At 40.7% G+C, this 14,366-nt stretch overlaps 1 non-coding gene across 1 annotated transcript; it reads right to left on the bottom strand.

Annotated features, from left to right (window-relative positions):
* Positions 1 to 1,785: 1,785 nt before the first annotated feature.
* Positions 1,786 to 1,946, bottom strand: LOC122123139. The gene has a single exon (XR_006150324.1). It is a non-coding gene; the product is annotated as a U1 spliceosomal RNA (small nuclear RNA).
* Between the last annotated feature and the right edge of the window lie 12,420 nt (positions 1,947 to 14,366).

The following is a 14,366-nucleotide window of genomic DNA, read 5'->3' as shown; positions in this document are numbered from 1 at the left end:
TTCCTTTAGTCTCAAATGCATTTGCTCTTCTTAAAAACATTCTCAGCTTGTGTTTAACTATTTCCTGTTCACACATTCTAAATTCCTTCATAATTCTCTACCTTAAAAAAAAACTTCAGAGAAACAATATAGAATGTTGAATTGTGCAAGCTTATATTCTTAGCCCAGAGAACAAAAAGGGGATGTGTGTGAAGTAAGGACAAGAATGAAATCTTTGTAGTACATATTCTATTTATATAAAAAATGATAAGTTACAGATGATGATGATGATGATAGATAGATAGATAGATAGACAAATAGACACTTAAGGAATGTCTTTAGCTAATTAGTGATTCAGTGGGAGAGAAAGAGGCTCATAGGTAACAACAAACACCAGAAGGAAGTCCATTCCTTCCATGAATAATTCTGTACATGCATATTTATTACTGAAGACATTTTGGCTGTGATAGGAAAAGATTTGGATCATATAACTATGCAGTTAATTTCTTAAATGGTAATAGAGAGAAGCAATTGCCCTCTCTACTGATGAACTGGAAAAAAAACCAGATAAACATTCTTCCCAACAACGGGTCACCTATCTTCTTATAGTCCATCACCCTTTCCGTCCTCTAACCAGCAAACATTTTTTGTGTATGTGCATTAGGGAAAACATTTTCCCGAGGTAATCTCTCCCCCTACAGGCAACTAGCCTTCTAAGCCGATAGATCAGTTCCTGAGCAGAGGCTGTAATGTTCCACTGTCATTGCATTCATTTACAACATGCTCTGGGGATGGCAAGTATCCTCATAGACATAGAGAGATGCTTGTGGCTTGGCCAGGGCGTGCACTTGCCTTCTGTTTCCTGGTTTTAGTGCATCTGGGAAAGCTGATTTATGAGCTGAGATCCAGGGGGAAGAGCCAGGTGATACTGGGTCAACTGTTCTTTGAACCTCAGAGTCAGTAGAGTCTACTCAACTCTAAAATGGGAGTAATCATAAAAATAATTACCTCAGCGTGCTATGTCAGCTAGGTGAGATACTGAATTCAAAGCACAGCACACCCATGCCGCTGCTCCAATCAGCCATGACTACTAGAGTTGTTGTTGCTGTTAACGAGTAGAGTCATTGGTGTAAGTTATTAGTTACAATATCAAGAATAGCTTTTGATCTATGGGAAATTATGGGAGGGAAAACTGGGAGAGAGCGAGGGAAGGAGAGACATTGCCCCAAAAGAAATGTACTCTTTTATATTATTGTTAATGTAGAGCTGATATACAGAGAGGTTACAGTTACATGAATCAGGTAATGACTAGCCAGTACAATTCTTTTAAACCATGTCTCCCCTTACCTTACTTTCTCCCAGTTTTTGTCTCCCTTCTGCACCCATCAGACATACAGTTCATTTTCCACAGTGTCTAGTGAGTACTACGGTTGCATTTGTTGCACCCAAACCATGAGTTCAAGCCCCATGACCAACATAAAAAATATCATTAAAAATGTACTCTTGCCGGGCACCAGTGGCTCACGCCTGTAATCCTAGCTACTCAGGAGGCTGACATCTGAGGATTGCGGTTCAAAGCCAGCCGAAGCAGGAAAGTCCGTGAGACTCTTATCTCCACTTCACCACCAGAAAATCAGAAGTGGCGCTGTGGCTCAAGTGGTAGAGCACTAGCCTTGAGCTGAAGAGCTCAGGGACAGCGCCCAGGCCCAGAGTTCAAGCACCACAACAGACAAAAAAAAATGTACTCTTTACCTGATTTATGTAACTGTAACACCGCTGTACATCATCTTTTTTATTTTTATTTTTTTAGAGCGTGAACGGAGTCCCCCACTACCATAAATTATGCAGTAGAGTTTCTCACATTTGGGGAAATCGCAGGTGTCAGCACATCCAGAGTGCAATGGATAAACCTCGCCCTGAGAAAACCACTTTCCGTGATCATGGTATTTCCTCTGCCAGGTAAGTATTATACATCACCTTTATAATAACAATTGTTAAACTTTTTTTAAAGACACACGTAAAAAATAAAAGGTTTTGTCTGAAAAAGAATACTCTAACAGATTCAAGTTAACTCCAAAGTAATCTTTGCTTTTCACTTTCATTTCTGTTTTTTTTTTAATTTTTTATTTTATTTTATTTTATTTTGTCAGTTGTGGGGCTTGAAATCTGAGCCTGAGCACTGTCCCTCAGCTCTTCAACTCAGGGCTAACACTCTACCACTTGAGCTAGCTACAGTGCCACTTCTGGTTTTCTGGTGGTTTATTGGATATAAGAGTCTCACAGACTTTCCTGCCCAGGTTGGCTTTGAACTGCTATCCTCACATCTCAGCATCCTGAGTAACTAGGTTTACTGGCATGAGCCACCAGTGCCCAGCTATTTATATAAATAATAGTGTATAGTTTCCATTTAACAAAGCAGTTTATGAGTACAATGTATCTTGATCAATGTCAACCTTTTTCAACATTCTCACCCATCCCATCCCTCCCAACTCACCCCTCCCTTTTTCTTAATTTTGTAGTGTACACATTGAATTCTTAACTGCATTCTCCATTCATTCATCTACACATCTCTCCTTGGCTGTATCCCACCCCATATAGATATAGATAGATAGATAGATAGATAGATAGATAGATAGATAGATAGATAGATAGATAGATAGATAGATAGATAGATAGATGTAGATGAATATATATATTATATATAATATATATAGTAAAAATACTGTGCAGAGGGGTTACAGTTACATGAGTAAGGTAATGAGTACGTTTCTTATTGAGCATTGTTATCTCCTCCTTTGTTTTTCCCCTACCATCCCTTCCCTCCCCTATCCCATCCCTTTTGAGTACCCATTTACTGGTGTTAGACTTGAACTTTGCCTTTCCAAGGATTTACACTATTTGAGTTCTCCCTTGAATGTACCAATACTTGAGTGAATCCATTTGTAACCACTTGCATGCCACCCAATGTGTTTACGCACAGGTTTATAGGCTAAGTTTAGCTTCCACATAAGGGAAATCATGCAACATTTGTCCCTCTGGACCTGACTTCTCTTGATATAATCTTTTCAAGTTTTTCCATTTCTTTATGAATGGTACAATATTGTTCTTTCTAATGGATAAGTAAAATTCCATTGTGTATATATACCACATTTTCTTGATCCATTCATCTACTGAGGGGCATCTAGGCTGATTCCATATCTTGGCTATGGTGAATAGTGCTGCACTGAACATGGTTGTGCTGGTGACTTTACTGTAACCTGGTTTGGGATCTTTTGGATAAATGCCCAGGAGTGGAATTGCTGGGTCATAAGGCAGTTCTATGTTTATTTTTTGAGGAATCCCATACTGCATTTCATAGTGGTTGAACAAGTTTACATTCCCACCAACAGTGTATTTGGGTTCCCTTATGGCCACATCTTCACCAACATCTGTTATTGTTAATTTTCTTGATCCATTCTAATGGGTGAGTTGGAATCTCAGTGTTGTTTCGATTTGCATTTCCTTTATGGCCAGAGATGATGAGCATTTCTTCAAATCTGTATTGGTCATTTTTACTTCTTCCGAGAAGTCTCTCTTTAAGTCATTATTAGCTCATTTATTGATTAGATTGTGGGTTCTTTGGGGGTTTAATTTCTAAGCACTATGTATATTCTAGATATTAGGCCTCATCTGATGTATATCTGGCAAAAAAAACATTCTGTTCTGTAAGCTTTCTTCTTAGCCTATTGGCTATATCCTCCGCTGTGCAAAATGTTATTCTGTGTGTGTGTGTGTGTGTGTGTGTGTGTGTGTGTGTGTGTGTGTGTGTGTGTGTGTGTGTGTGTGTGTTAGTCCTAGGGCTTGAATTCAGGGTCTAGGCACTGTCCCTGAATGTTTTTGCTCAAAGCTAGCACTCTATCACTTGAACCACAGCTCCACTTGCAGCTTAATTGGTGGTTAATTGGAGATAAAAATCTCATAAACTTTCTTGCTCAGACTGGCTTTGAATCACAATCCTCAGATCTCAGCCGACTGAGTACCTAGGATTATCCGTGTAAGCTACCAGTACTTAGGTGATATTTTTCCTGATAGATAAAATGGTAATAAATCTTGATGCACTGACAACCCTGGGCAGTTCCCCGGATGAACTTGAGCTCCACTAACTGGGGGATTTTACTGTAATCAGCGGAAGCTAAAGACAGATAACGTCCACTTAACTTTGCCAAGAGTACGTCTTCTCCCAACCCCATTGCTCTCAAAGGGAAAAATGTTCTCTTGAAGACACTGAAGCAAACTCTCTCATATTTAATACACCCATAAAATCCTATTGATTTATCTGTTCAACTGGATGATTGATGGGTTACTACAGAAGGACCTGGCCTTGCATGAAAGCAATACTCCTTATAATCACGAGGTGGCAGCAACACTCAGTTTTGCCAAAGAGCAGCAACTGGACTTTTGTGTTATTTCAAAAATGACCTCTAGTATTTATCCGTTTGGTTCAGAAACAAGTTCATAAATTTGTATTTTTATCTTTTATTTTTTTTCTAAACAGCAAAGTGGTTTAATTTAAATCACAAATAATTGCAAATAATTATACATATTTCGTGGGGGGGGTGGGGAAGCATAGAACATAAAGCCACAAAAGAATGAGAGCTGTAATTAAATAGGGCCTTTTCAACAATGCTTGATAAGAAATGTACTCATTATCTTGCCCATGTAATTTTAACTCCTCTGTACCGTATTCTCACAATAAATAAATAAATAAGGCCTTTTAATTACAGAGAATAAACACAGCTAGAGTGACTTGCCCAAGTTTATATGGGTAGTTAATGGCTCAAATCTCTACTTCAATCCTAGTCTCTTCTTTCCATCTTTTGGGAGACGAATACATCCAATAATTTCCTTTAGTAACTTTGTACACTGGGAGAGTTTCCTTAGCCATCTGTAATTTCAAAAATGATAATAGAACCTATCTCATAGAGTTTTCATAGGATTAAATAAGATTGTGCATGTAAGAGAAGGAAATCACATCACACTCAGGAAGACTTGATACATACAACGGGTATGTCTCATACAGGGCAAAGCAAGAGCAGCACACACCAGTAGATGTTTGATGACATTTTGCACTTCAATTTCATATGATAAAGTCTAACATTGTGAGAACCAGACAGGCAGGAAATCCCGCCCAGCACTGATGTCACTGCCACGCCCCCACTCCCCCCCACTGGCGGGGGCGGGGCATCAAAGGGCTGTTGGAGCTGTTAGAGCAGTTGACCAAATGGTTGGAGCAGTTGACCAGTGTATGCAAGATGGAAACCAGGGAGGCCGACCTAGTTTTAAGTAAATATGAGGATAGGGGAGAAAGTGATTGAAAGAAACAAAGAAGCTCACCTGTGTCTCTGTGGCTTTAACACACTACCTACAGTGTAATTTCTTTTCCTTATACTAGACAGTGTGTGCGTTTTTAACTAGAATCCATAAACTAGATTCAAGAAATAAGAAAGGATGAGGAAAAGGGATGCTGCGTGACAGCATGAGAATGCCAATGAGAATGGCATCTGATTCAAATCTGAAGGTGTGGTAAGTCTAACTCTAGGTGTCTCCTTTAGGGGAAATGCCTTTGATTAAAGTCTCATTTCATGCATCTACAACAAAGACCTGAGGTAGAAGAGTTAGACTTTCCCTTATAATCAAGACCATGTATACCTTATCTGACACTATTGAAGACATGTACAAGACATGAATGAAAAAGTCCATACAGATGAGCATCACATGTATAATCAGCATTGTGCAGTCATGACCTGGGACCCACTACTCAGCTATATATTACTGAATCTCTCCAGCTATGTGACTATTTGGACAGGTTATATGACTGGTAGCATGCTATAGAATTATTATAGCTAAATTAAGCCTAACTCATGATAATGACTTCCATCTACAAAATGCCTACACATTCTTACAGAATTTTGTTTACTCTTCTTGATAAGATGCTTGAGAATTTTTATCTCATTTTTGTTCTCCTGGAAAAAGCAGTGGAGTCCACATGACAGAGTAAGTCATAATGAGGACATGACAAGCAAAACAAGATCAAGCTAGATGTGGTGGTATGCACCAGGAATCCCAGCACTCAGGGAGCTGGGACAAGAGAATCAAGTTGAGCCGAGAAGTTCAGGGCTAGTTTGGGAAACATAGGCCTTCTATCCCACCCTCTTCCCTCTGGAAAAAAATCATGACCCTTGAATCAGATGAACATGTGTTCACACTATTATTGTAGCACTTCCTAGTTTTGTGATTCTGGGCAAGTTAAATGACTTTTCTGAATTCTCAATTGCCTTCTCTCTAAAATTTACTCCAAAAATCGATATAAGGATTAGATAAAACAGTACAGGAAAATAATGATCTGACTATTCAAAACTGCTAATTATTATTAAGTGATTGATAACATGTAAGTGACTGAAGTTACACCTGACACATAAAGTCCAAGGCTGAATGTTTAAATCCAAGTATATGGATACATAGATGAAAAATGAGATCTTCCTTCCTCACCTTCTGTATTTGGAAAGCATGTGGTCCCTGGTAAGCAGAGGAGAAGAGGGATTCTTTCCTACTTGGTTATTCCCACTCTAAATGTGAAAATGAAACATATACATTCAGAGAATTTCCCCAAGGCCAACAGATTCACATTTAAACTGCTACAACTTCAGCACTACAGTATATAGACTTGCAAGATACCAAGAACACGGTGGCTCTTTCTTTCCCTCCTGAGTGTCTGTGGGCTTAATCCATCTCACACACAGTTCAGACAGGGCTCAGGTTTCTTCTTTTTCCCCTTTCTTTGTTCACTCTTGCCCTGCATCTGCTGTAACTTGGCTATGAAGCACAGGAACAGTGATGATTCATTCTGGATTCTTTTTCTTCTCTTTTTTTTTTCCTTTCTTTTTTGCCAAATCGACTCACATTTTCCTTCCTTTCCCCAAACCTACATTTTCTTGCCTCCTGTGGTACAGTCTTACCTTTGAGTCTTGCTATTTCTCACTTAGGTGATGCTGGCTTTCTCAGCTCTGGAATTCTCACAGCATCTACATTACACACCCTTATCCCTAACTGAGCCTATGGCACCCCACCTTCCCTTTGCACAGATGGCCAGTCTGCCCTGTGCCATCTCACTTTAGGGAGCATCTGCCCCTCCTGGGAGGAGGTGCTGATTCTCACTGCTGGAGTTCACCAGGCTGGAAACAGCCGAGTTCACACAGGAGGAAGAAGAGGCCATGAAGGACATCTCCTTCCAAGCTGGAAAGTTATATCTCAGAGAAGAAAGATGTGGCAGCACTGACAATCTGCTTACAGTAGTGCAGAAGTCTTGCATATCTCCTCCTAACTAGCAAGAGCTGCCATTTATCGAGTGACTCATTGGTAAGCCTGAGTGCTAGAGGTCTGTCAAGAACTCCCTCCTGTAATCCTCACCACAACTTTGTGAGTGAGCTTCTGTTTTCATCCTCATATTACAGATGAGGAAACGGGCGCAGAGGAATAACTTTGCCCAAGCATAACAGAGAAGTGTGATGCTCAGGGCTCAAGCCCACTTGTATCTGCCTTCAGGGTTTATATTCCTTCTGTAGGGACTCTCAGTTTGTCAATTGATAAGCCTTTTAAATTCCTAATCTAATATCTTACACTTCTGTGATTCAGTTAACAGTCTGGCTTAAAGTCTAGGCCTGGGCTCTGTCCCTGAGCTCTTTTGCTCAAGACTAACGCTCTACCTCTTGAGCCAAGTGCCACTTCTGGTTTTCTGGTGACTTATTGGAGATAAGAGTCTCACAGACTTTCCTGCTGGAACTGACTTTAAACCCTAGTCCTCAGATGTCAGCCTCTTGTGTAGCTAGAATTACAGGTGTGAGCCACCAGCACTTCGCTGTATCTGATCCCTCATATCAAGTGATTGGAGTATAAATTACACAGTTGTAAGCAACAGGCATTGCCCTCCACTGTCATTACTCTTTTACAGATGGGGAAACTGAAGCTCCAGGCCATATAGTCCTTAGGTGGCTGAACTGAGACTGGGCCTAGAAGCACCAAATCCCCAAACTCACACCCCTTGCATCACAGTGCAGAGGATAAAGAACACATTTGAGGACTAAGTAAGTCAGCAAGTCGCTTTCCAAGCTAGTCTGTAACTAAAATTTGAATGCTTATATAATGACAGTATTTCTCCCTGAACCAATTTCCTTCAAATGTCCTTTTCCTCCTTCTATAAACAGACTGAACACATCCCTGACTCAGATCTGAACCATCATTTCACGTTTTCTTTCCACTCCAGTCAGCCCTATGGCAATTCCACAGGCACAGGGTCAAGTTCCAGCTCATAGTGGAGGATGTATGAATACCATAGGCTACGAAAATATCATGAAACCAACTGACAGAGGTTCCTCCAAGTGCTGCCTTACCCAACTACTTCCCAGCAGGCTGGGGATTCAGATATAAACAAAACATATGGCCATGGGGAAAAAAAGCATATGTCAGGCATGCTGTGGCCTCTGTTCCTGTCAAGCATACACACTGGGTCATTTTAAATCATGAAAACATCACCAAGAAAGCTATCCAAATATTTCTATAGAACCAGAATTGAAGTCAGTGCTGTATTTTTCACACCTTCCTTCTTAAGTGGGCCTCATCCACACTCTGCCAGTGTACACATATCCCAAAGAAACAAAATTGGGCCCACCCACTCCTCTCCCAGGCAAAGGAAAGAGAGAAAAAAGAACTGTTCGTTCCAATTGACTGCACACTTGTTCCTGGGTCTGTTTTCACTGAATGAATTATCCCAAGGCATAATAGCAAATGTCATCATCACCAACAAAAATGTATTGAATATAAACCATACACACAGCACTGAGCTGACCATGGGAGACTCAGGCAGGAAGAATACGTGAGCCCAGGAAATTGAGACCAGCCTAGACAGCATAGCAACACCCTGCCTCAAACAAATCTTAACCAAAGCTGGGCGCCAGTGGCTCATGCCTGTAATCCTAGCTACTCAGGAGGCTGAGATCTGAGGATTGTGGTTCAAAACCAGCCCGGGCAGGAAAGTCCATGAGACTCTTATCTCCAATAAACCAGAAAACAGGAATTGGTGCTGTGGCTCAAGTGGTAGAGTGCTAGCCTTGACAACCTGAAGAGCTGAGGGACAGTGCCCAGGCCCTGAATTCAAGCCCCACGACCAACAAAAAAAGAAAATCTTATCCAGTTGACAGCAATCTCATGGAGAATCATTTCTTCCACGAAGCCTTGCACAGACACTAGGGTTCATCCATTTTCCCTCTTTCCACCTCAGCCCTTGGTCTCAGCTGCCAGGCAGTTTTTAGCCACTTTCCCTCCTTCTAGTTCCTTCATCTTCTGAAAAGCTCCTGAGTCAGATTATAAAGACTTTGACTCCCACCTGTGGGAAATGGGAAGCGTGAAAACTGAAAGAGAGACTTCTGGGTCAAGGTGATTATCTGAGAAGGGGCAGTGAGCAATAAGACCACAGCAGCAGGAAAGGGCTGTCTAGTTTTACAAAATCTTTGGCTTGCTGAATGGTCTCCCTTTCTCGACATTGGATCGTCTTTCATTTTCTCCTGTTTCTTTTGGTTTCATCAGAGTCTAGCTGGGTTGTTCAATGGTTCCCATAACTGGGTCAGCAATGCTCATTTTATGTTCCTTCCAAAAGACATTTTTGTAAGCCTTTTGCATGCACATGTAAAAGAAAGAGCATTATAGCTGATGTCAGGAGAGTGAAGCCCCAGCAATGGGAACTTCAGTCAGCTTCTGTCTCTGAACCTAGACAGGATTAGAAGACTAAACTGCCCTTTGATTCAACTTCCCAAATGACTCCAATTCCCTAGGAAACCTTTATTACGATTCATAGGAGAGATAAGAAAGGAGTTAGCTTCACCTTTTGCTCTTTTTTAGGGGGGGGGGTGCCTGTCCTGAGATTTGAACTCAGGTCCTTGGTACTGTTATGGAGTTTTTGTTTTCAAGACTAGCACTCTAGCACTTGAGCCACAGGTCCATTTCTGCCAAGAAGTATGGAGTTGGTGATTAATTGGAGATAAGAGTTTTGTGGGTCCTCCTGCCTGGGCTTCAAACTGTGATCCTTTGATCTCAGCCTTCTGAGTAACTAGAATTACAGGTGTGAGCCACTGGCTCGCCATTTACTTTTTGTGTGTAATTGTGGATACCTCCCTTTCCACTTGGTCACTTGACCAACTCATTTCTAAAGTTTGAAAATGTAGTTGAGTTTGGGTTGACACTGTGTTATGTAGGGGAAAAAGAAAGAAAGCCACTTGTGATGTGTGAGGTTTTGGCTTGTTTGTTTTTGCCCATCCTGAAGCTCGAACTCTGGACCTGGGCACTGTCCTTGAGTTCCTTTTGCACAAGGCTAGTGCTCTACCACTTGAGCCACAGTGCCACTTCTGACTTTTCCTCAGATTTAATTGGAGACAAGAATTTCACAGACTTTCCTGTCCAGGCTGACTTAAAACTGTGATCCTCAGATCTCAACCTCTTAAGCCACCAGCACTTGGCTGTGGGATGTGTTTTGTATCAGATGCTGCCATAGGAAATCAGGATACAATATGAGTATTTTGATACTCAATACCTACCTTGTAACATTCACTGTAGTAATGTCACAGTAATGCCTTGGCTTTTGACATACACTAAGTCAAATCTTCAGCCTGTTCTACATTTTTATACACATACATATTATGTATATACAGATATATATTACAAATATATAATCTATGATGTATATGAAAATACATATGTATTTGCATATCTAATTTGCATATCAAGTGTAATGGTATTAAGTATTCTGACATAATCAGTATGATACTAGACCTTTATCAATTCCCTTCTTTAGAAGTATGTTATGGAAATAATGACATATAAGCAGCATCTCGGAGAATAGAGCCTAGCAATCTGTGTCTTAAACCATTCTGATTTCTCTCTTCTCAGTTTCTCCCATCTGAATTTTACTGTTTTCTTTTTTTGTGCTGGTCCTGGGGCTTGAACTAAGGGCCTCGACACTGTCCCTAAGCATCCTTTACTCAAGGCTAGAGCTCTACCATTTGAGCCACAGCGCCACTTGTGGCTTTTTCTATGATTAATTAGACATCAGAGTTTCACATGCTCTCCTGCTGGGGCTGGCTTTGCATTGAGATCCTCAGATCTCAGCCTCCTGAGTAGCTAGGATTACAGGCATAAGTCACTGGCACATGGTTCCATTTTTTCCTCAGCTCTTCAGCTCAAGGCTAGCGCTCTACCGCTTGAGCCACAGCGCCACTTCTGGCTTTTTCTGCTTATGTGGTGCTGAGGAATCGAGTCCTTGGCCTCAGGCATGCAAGGCAAACACTCTACTACTGAGTCACCTTCCCAGCCCCTGTGGCTCTAATTTTTATCTCTATTAGAATCCCAAAGTATCTTCAAAGGAAATTCCTTAATATTTTATGCCCTTCTGACATCCTGTAAACTTTCCTCTTACTGCAGGGCTGTTTTTTGAATGAAAAGCCACAATTCATATTTGTTCTATTTTATTTGAAATCAAGGAGAAAATGAGGACATTTGATTGCCCTTTAATATTTTCAGTGTAGGCCTTTTCAAATCCCAGTTGCCATCCAAAATATTTTTATTTTTTCCTTCTTCTGTATCCAAGGAGGCTTTTAATACTCTTTCATTCATTCAACCAATATTCCTAGTAGGATAAACAGTGTGATAGATGTGATATGCTTCCACTTAACATGTATTCTCTCAGCCACGTTTCGCCCCCACCCAATACAAGAGTTCAATGAAAACTAAACTTACAATTTCAGTGGTTTCTTACTAAATAGTTTAAAAGTCAGTTCCATGAAAGGCTTCAGAGACATCTATTCTGATTCTTGGGTTGAGATTTGTAGTAAGGCCTCACCTAGTAGAAAGTACAATTTGGAATAAATTTGGTAACTAGATTGTTAACTGGATCATGGAATTAAAAGTAATTAAAAAGTCTTATCAACTGAGAAACTGAGAGTCCCCATAAGCCCTGAAGGCAGATACATGTGGACTTGAGCCCTGAGCATCACACTTCTCTGTTATGCTTGGGCAAAGTTATTCCTCTGCGCCCGTTTCCTCATCTGTAATATGAGGATGAAAACAGAAGCTCACTCACAAAGTTGTGGTGAGGATTACAGGAGGGAGTTCTTGACAGATCTCTAGCACTCAGGCTTACCAATGAGTCACTCGATAAATGGCAGCTCTTGCTAGTTAGGAGGAGATATGCAAGACTTCTGCACTACTGTAAGCAGATTGTCAGTGCTGCCACATCTTTCTTCTCTGAAATATAACTTTCCAGCTTGGAAGGAGATGTCCTTCATGGCCTCTTCTTCCTCCTGTGTGAACTCGGCTGTTTCCAGCCTGGTGAACTCCAGCAGTGAGAATCAGCACCTCCTCCCAGGAGGGGCAGATGCTCCCTAAAGTGAGATGGCACAGGGCAGACTGGCCATCTGTGCAAAGGGAAGGTGGGGTGCCATAGGCTCAGTTAGGGATAAGGGTGTGTAATGTAGATGCTGTGAGAATTCCAGAGCTGAGAAAGCCAGCATCACCTAAGTGAGAAATAGCAAGACTCAAAGGTAAGACTGTACCACAGGAGGCAAGAAAATGTAGGTTTGGGGAAAGGAAGGAAAATGTGAGTCGATTTGGCAAAAAAGAAAGGAAAAAGAAAAGAGAAGAAAAAGAATCCAGAATGAATCATCACTGTTCTTGTGCATCATAGCCAAGTTACAGCAGATGCAGGGCAAGAGTGAGCAAAGAAAGGGGAAAAAGAAGAAACCTGAGCCCTGTCTGAACTGTGTGTGAGATGGATTAAGCCCACAGACACTCAGGAGGGAAAGAAAGAGCCACCGTGTTCTTGGTAAGCTTGCAAGTCTATATACTTTAGTGCTGAAGTTGTAGCAGTTTAAATGTGAATTTGTTGGCCTTGGGGAAATTCTCTGAATGTATATGTTTTATTTTCTAAACTTCACTGTTTAATAAAAGATTTAACCATTTCTAGACCCATGATGACTATGTGGGTGTCACAATGAGGGTAGGAATAACTAAGTAGGAGAGAATTCCACTTCTCTTCTGCTCACCAGGGACCACATGCTTTCCAAATACTGGAAGAAGAGCAGAGCTGGAGAGGGGAAGAGTAAGGAGAAGGAAAAATTCTGGAAAGTAACTGCCAGAATCCTTTCCAAGCTGTGAGTCTGTTTTGTCTACCAGATAAACAGTACTCCTCCCAATCTGACAGCTTTCGGCTCCAGTATTTCTCTGAAAAATATATAGATCTTGTGGGAGCTTCTTAGGGAGCTGCTGTAGCCCCAACGAAACTTCTAAGCATTTCATAATAATCATTATTTGCAGCCAATAAGACTTGTGGACCTGGAAGGTAAGACTTCCTTCCCAGTCTCTTCATCTCTTTACTAGGTACGGAATGGGTACATAGTAAAGTGTAATTGAATGACTTACCTGTTGGCTGAAAAGATGAGTCCTAAATTTCATATCAATGAAGGATCTAGAGCCAACAAAAGGCTATAGATTAAAAGAGGCCTAAAAGACATATCCGTTAAAATAGAGACTTTGTATGTGTTTTCAAACATTAAATAATAGACGATTAGAAAATGTTAACAGTATTAGATAATTCAGATAGTTAATAATATTATTTTCCCTGCATAATGTTTTGAAAAACCTTAAAAGTTATCATTTGAAAATAAGACATTGCACATCAAAAGCTAGATTCTCTGATTATTTAAAAAAAATAGGGAGATCTAATCATTGGTAGGCTCATCTTACCAGTAATGCATATGGGCTAAAATTAAGGCTATAGCTGAGGAGGCAATCCCTCAGTCCCCACCTCAGATCCAGAACAAGTGCCAGTTCTATCCTGAAGGCCTCACCACTCCAAACAGAACTGCCTTCTCATCTGTGGACCTCTAAGAACATATTTTAATTACTCACCTGGCTCCTCTCATATGATTTTAATTATTTGTGGACGTCTTATCTTCCCTACATGTATCATATCCCTGGTAGACTTGAGAGCCTCTAAAAACACTGTAAAGGTTATCTAGGGTGCCTTTTCATATGTAATTTCTGATTAAATTTTATCTTTCAAAGTGTTAGTGTTTACAATTAAACTGAAGGCAAATTTTGGAGATTAAAAAAATTAAACCTAACTGGGTGCTGGTGGTTCAAACCTACGAAACTTGGGAGACTGAGATGTGAAGATGACAGATCAAAGCCAGCCTAGGCAGGAAAGGCCATGAGACTCTTATGTCCAATTAACCATCAAAAAACTGGAAGTAGCACTATGGCTCATAGTGCTAGAGTACTATCCTTGAGCAAAAGAGCTCAGGGAC

Source organism: Dipodomys spectabilis, unplaced genomic scaffold, assembly GCF_019054845.1.
Source record: "Dipodomys spectabilis isolate Male_0828 unplaced genomic scaffold, ASM1905484v1 ptg000221l, whole genome shotgun sequence".
NCBI lineage: Eukaryota > Metazoa > Chordata > Mammalia > Rodentia > Heteromyidae > Dipodomys > Dipodomys spectabilis.
The sequence above is the reverse complement of the archived record's forward strand: the minus strand, read 5'-3'. Positions and strand labels throughout refer to the sequence as shown.